This window comes from Nematolebias whitei, chromosome 13, assembly GCF_014905685.2.
Source record: "Nematolebias whitei isolate Nwh7 chromosome 13, NemWhi1, whole genome shotgun sequence".
NCBI lineage: Eukaryota > Metazoa > Chordata > Actinopteri > Cyprinodontiformes > Rivulidae > Nematolebias > Nematolebias whitei.
In genome coordinates this window covers 42193965-42199923 of record NC_056510.1, presented here as the reverse complement: position 1 = coordinate 42199923, position 5959 = coordinate 42193965, and the positions used below count along the sequence as shown (strand labels likewise).

General features: G+C 45.8%; 1 long non-coding RNA gene across 1 annotated transcript; it reads left to right on the top strand.

The window, feature by feature from the left end:
- The first annotated feature begins 3272 nt into the window (after positions 1-3272).
- Positions 3273-3726, top strand: LOC119419720. The gene is made up of 3 exons (XR_005187267.1): positions 3273-3284; positions 3455-3562; positions 3649-3726. It is a non-coding gene; the product is annotated as an uncharacterized LOC119419720 (long non-coding RNA).
- Positions 3727-5959: the final 2233 nt, after the last annotated feature.

Below are 5959 nucleotides of genomic sequence, written 5' to 3'. Positions count from 1 at the left end.
GCCTCGACTGTGAATTAGAGGAACAAAGACCTACTGTTTAGGTTTTTAGGTGTGAACTGCCAATCTACATATATGTGTGTGTGTGTGTCTTATGTGTGTGTGTGTCTTATCTCACTCAGCCTTATAACCTGTATCTCTCACTCTCTGCTCTTTGAATTGAGAAATCTCCTCGGATGAGGAGCGAAACGTCTTCTGTTACAAATAAAGTCCAGTTGTTTTTGTATTGAACGCTTTTTGAATTCATCATGTCCTGGATGACTGAGAATCTTCACCAGAACAACAGAGTGTCTTCAGTCAGAGAATTGTTCAGATCTGTTGTAGGACAGATGCTACAAGAGATCCTTCCTGCCCACAGCATCAGCATCTAGAAGAACTCTTTAAAGAAACCAGGATGATGAGTTACAACAACATTTAATTTCCCTCTGGAATTAATAAAGTATTTTTGAATTGAATTGAATTGAAGCCATGTTGCCATAATTGTATCATCAGCTGAAGCAATCAAAAGCCTGATGCCGACCTGCTCATCCAGCACATTATTATGGCCTGACCCGGCCCAAAGTTGGACTGGGCCGGGCTTCGGGCTCGGGTTAGAAAAGACGGCTCTACCGCTCACCCATTGGTTTATATTGGACCTCTGCCGGCTGTGAGCTCTGGCTGAGCCTCCAGGTGAGATCTGACTGTGTCATATTCCTTCCATGGGTCTTTGAACACCTCCGTCAGGTTGCAGGTTTGCGGGTTCTGAACGTGTTGGCAGACGGTTCTGGTTGCTCCTTCAGAGACAGACAGGAAGCAGGAATTTCTGCCTTTAAAATGTTGAGAAGGAGGAGTTTAGGTAATGACTGACAGTAGAACTGGTTTAGCTGACTGGGTCCAGGTGAACATCCACCTGTCTGTCTGAGTGCTGACTCTGTAGAAGGTTCCTGGTCATGGGTCCCAGCTCAGGATGTAACCCGAGTGGGTGGAAGTCAGAGTGGCATTGATGGGCTTTGGGAGCTCACTGACAGCTGTACTATAGGAACTGGACAAACTATAGGAAGAAGACAAAATGTTTCAATTCTGGACTTCCTATAACCGTCTGAGTCCAGTTGCTGTCAGTCAACCCCAGAAAGTGTTTTCATTGACGAGCGAATTAAATACATATTCCAACATGAATACATGAAAACACAGAGACAAGATGGAGACGTTCAGTGTCCTCCAGAGATCTGACACTGGGACAGAGGACAATGACCCTAAACTCAATGCAGAAAAACACTCCACTGGTTTGAGGAGAACCAGTTAAAGGTCCTGGAATGGTTCAGGCATACAGTTGAGTTTATGCTGTTTTTGTTATGTTTGTGTCCTTTCTGAGCATTATGTTGAGATGATTACACATAAAGATGGGACTCAGAGCACAACTGTTAACAAAATTAATACTGACACAACATTTAGAGGCACAAATAGTGAATTTTAGATTAAAAAGGCATCAGTGATCATCTGTAAATGAGTTGATTAATGAATCTGATGTAAAACTTGGACATGTACAGTACCAAATGAAAAGCTGAACCGGCCTATATTTAAGGCTGTTTTAAAGTCATTTGTTCTTTCTGATGTTTGTTGCAGCCTCTTCATCATGGAGCAGCACAGCCAGCCGCCAACAGAAGGTTTGCAGGGAACCAGAAGTGAGTGAAAACGTAAATGTTAAATGATTAAAACATCTTTAAATGACAGCTGAGATATTTTCATGTGGGCTCTGAACAAATAGTGTCTTATCAAATGTAGATAGCTCTTTAAATGACATTAGTTTGGAGAAATGGAGTTCATTGTTGATAGGAACGATGAGCGCTCGTTTGAATGCCACCTGGACTCAACTGTATAGCTGCGATCTTAAAACAGATTGTGCTCTGAAGGTTTTAGAGAGGTTCATCCAAATGCTTTCATCTCAACCTTCACAGCCTTCAGTTCTGCACAACACAGATGTGCTGGAAACTTTATGATGTTCCTACAGGAAGTGGTCCAGGCAAGTGTTTTATGAGACTAACTGTATATTATTAACGTGACAGGAACAGGGGAGGGGTGGCGCAGAGGTTAGAGAAGGTGGGCCTGTAATCGGAAGATCGCCAGTTCAACTCCCGGACCGACAACATCAAAATATGGGTGGGATAGGTGAAGCACCAACACCTGCCTCCACCCTCATTCGCTCCACTCTGGGCTCTTGAGCAGGGTCCTTAACCCCCACCATCTGCTCCCCCAGGCGCCCTAGACAGCAGCTCTGCTCCACACAGAGGCTGTGGTAGCTCGGTGTCTGTGGTTGTGTCAGGAAGAACATCCGGCGTAAAAATGACTGCCAAGTCTTCGTGTGACTTAGTTCGCTGTGGTGACTCCTGAAGGAGGAGCAGCCGAAAGAAGGATTTTTTAAAAAACTTCACTGTGGTGACTCCTGAAGGAGGAGCAGCCGAAAGAAGGATTTTTTTAAAAACTTGAGAGGAACATAAATATTTATTATTTAAGGCTGACATAAACTGCTATGACATGAGCTGTTTTAAAACAGCAGTAGTCCAGTTTGGTTTCGTCCCCACTCTGCAGATGGCCAGTCCATTAAAACTAATATTTCCATTTTCTCCAGTATGAGGTCATCTGAAGTGCTTTCCATGGCAATAACAACCCATCTTCAAAATATCTGAACTATCACTTGGATGGGAGGACTTGAGTTTTGGTGCTAAAACAGGGAGTGAAGCATATTATCATCCAGATAATCCTTAAAATGATCAAACTACTGAGATTATTATTTCTGTTGTTGTGACTGTTAGGCCTTGATGTGTAGCTAACATGTTCTGCTTGCTGAAGGACCAGTGGGTCTCTCAGCCATTATCAGCACTACCATGCTCAGCTGGATGCCTTTCAGAGAAGAGTAAAGGACCCTCCTCTTCCTCCTGCTGCTCCTCTTCCTCCTGCTGCTCCTCGCGAGAACGTGAAGGATGTGATGCTGGGATGTGAAGACCAAGCAGGTCCTCCTGTAGAACCATACCAGCTGTGAGTGGAAAAACAACTATTTTCTTCATTAATGAACAGCAAACAGAGTCAATGATCAAAAAACAAGTGTATTAACTGATAATGTGCGGTTGTCTCTAGTGATGTGTACAGTGCAGAGTGTTTTATAGATCTTTTTATTTATTAGTGAAATGAGTTACATATGTGAACCTTAATGTTTCCTTCTCGTGGCTGTCAGTGTGGCTGCAGCTCGTAATGAGTACCTGCAGAGGAGGCAGGAGGCCAACCAGTACAAGCTGCGGGCAGAGAAGCAGCTGGTAGGAAGAACCTCCGAGTCACGTTTCATAAAGTGGTCACTATGAGGTTGGACTGCTGGTGAACCAACATTTATGAATCTGTAACTTCAGACAGAGGGTGATCAGTGTTAGGTTTTCTAAATCATAAATTTGGAAAGTTATCAGCAAAATGAACAACTTATCACCATCAGGGTCTGCGTCCGTGTACAGCTGAGTCCCACAGGAGGCCTGGTGGTCCGGAGCAGGGGGTGGGTCGACCTGAACCCCCTCCCCAGGACAGGAAGCATGAGGGACAGCTGGTGAGACCCGTTAGGAACAGAACTACCACAGAAAGTAGTGAAAGGGAAGTTTGTTTGCAAGAGTGAAGAGATGAGCCTGTTTGCAGGAGTATCTGCGTCAGCTGGATGTGATCAGACTGCAGTACCACCAGGAGATGAGACGGAGGAGACCGAGAGCTGAAGCAGAGGCATGATCACTAACTCGTTATTCAAATTGATTCGGTGTAAAATGTTGATGTGATGCTTTAAAATGAGGCAAACACATCCAAGCACTTTAGAAACAAAAGAAGCGTGAAGCTTTTGGCTGTTTCAGGTTGTCTCATCTAACTCTTCTAACCTCGTGTTAACGTGAGTAAAACCTTTACTCGTATTCTGTTCATGTATTTTTTAAGCAGGAAACCTTTGTGATGGAGAGACCCGGAGAGACGGAACCTCCTTCAGACAGTAATGATCTGCAGAAAGCAGCACCTGCTCAGGTAAACTCTGCCCGGTCAGTGACGTCACACCTCAGTTTGTCCTCAGCTCACTTGTGTATCTACAACGGCTGAAACACAATTAGAGAGAGCAGAGCCTAATATCTGAGGACAGCTAGAACAACATGGACACTGGGTTGATGCTCTTCTAGCTCAAATGTGACCGGAGCCACTGCAACAATACCAAACAGAAACTAATAATGATTTATAAAGACAGAAGTGACGGTTGAAGAACACAAACTTCACTGGTTCAGATAGATAAAGGGATAGTTCAGCCAGTTGGAAGTAAGGCTCTGTGAACAAGTTATGAACAAGTAGTTAATTAATGAACCGGTTATTACCAGCCCGTTGTTACGGGCTGTTCAGTACAGTGCGAGAGTTTGGTTCGTATTGCTGGCAGTAAGTCGGACCCCTTCAGGGTGGGAGTTGGACTCCACCAGTGTAGGCTGTTGTCACCGATTCTGTTCATAACTTTTATGGACAGAATTTCTTGGTGCAGCCGGGGGCGGAGGGATTCTGGTTCGGTGGCCTCAGGATCCATCTCTGCTCTTTGCAGATGATGTGGTCCTGTTGGCGTCATCGTGTCGTGATCCTCAGCTCTCTGAGAGTGAAGCGGCTGGGATAAGACTCAACACATACAAATCTGAGGCCATGGTCCTCAACCGGAAAAGGGTGGATTGTTCTCCTCAGGTCGAGGTTCTGCCTCAAGTGGAGGAGTTCATTTATCTCAGGGTTTTGTTCATGAGTGAGAAAAGAATGGAGCGTGACATTGACAGACAGATTGGTGGTAGAGCTGACATTTCTAACCTGGGCTCGAGGCCCGGCCTGACCCGGAATTCAGGCCGGGCCAAAACATTGTGCTGGACGGGCCGGCATGTGTCGATGTCAGGCTTTTGATTGCATCAGCGAACATACGCAGCTGACAGTCCAATTTGGATCACCAGCTGCACACGGCCAATTGACCGCACGCTGACTGGCCAGTTGAAAGATGTTATTAAAAATGTCAGCTAAGCTTCAGTCCTGGTGCCAAGTATGGACACCCTTATGTTCGAGCATGGTGTTCGTGATGGACAAACTATGACCAGTACAGAAGTCCAACAACACTGCTCGGGTTCAGATCAGAGAGGCCGTTCCTCCCAATCACGTCAGTCCAGGTCACACTGTCATTACCAACATGGGCATTGAAGTCCCCCAGAAGAATAAAGGAGTCCCCAGCTGGCACACCTTCCAGCACCCCTGTCAAGGTTTGGGCCTGTAATCACAGTTAATTGGTCAGTTTCGGGTCGAGTTCAGACCAGGCTGGGTCAGATTTTTTAGGCCCGAATGCAACTCTTAATTGGTGCAGCATGGTCATGAAGTCTGGGTGGTGACCGGAAGAATGAGATCATGGATACAGGCAGTAGAGATGAGTTTCCTCTACAGGGGAGCTGGACTCTCCCTTAGAGACAGGGTGAGAAGTTCAGTTATCAGGAGAGACTCTGAATAGAACCCTGCTCCTCCACATCGAGAGGAGCTAGTTGAGGTGGTTCATCTGGTAAGGATGCTTCCAGGGCATCTCCCTCGGGAGGTGCTTCAGGCATGTCCAACTGGGAGGAGACCCCGGGGAAGACCCAGGACATGTTAGAGTGACTATGTCTCTCGGTTGGCCTGGGAACACCTTGGAGTCCTCCCAGAAGAGCTGGAAGAGGTGGTTGTGGAAAGAGATGTCTGAACCTCCCTGCTCAAGCTGCTGCCCCCGTGACCGACTTCAGAACAAGCTGAAGATAATGGATGGATATTGGGTGGTTATTAACAGCTCTTTGAACTACCTCAGTTTGGAGAAAGTTTAATTCTCACCAAAATGATGAGCTAATGGCTAGTCCAATCACAGCCAAGAGCAGTAAGGATTGCTGCTTTTTAAAACAAACAATAACAAAAAAAACAACTCTTCAAGTTCGTGTGGTTT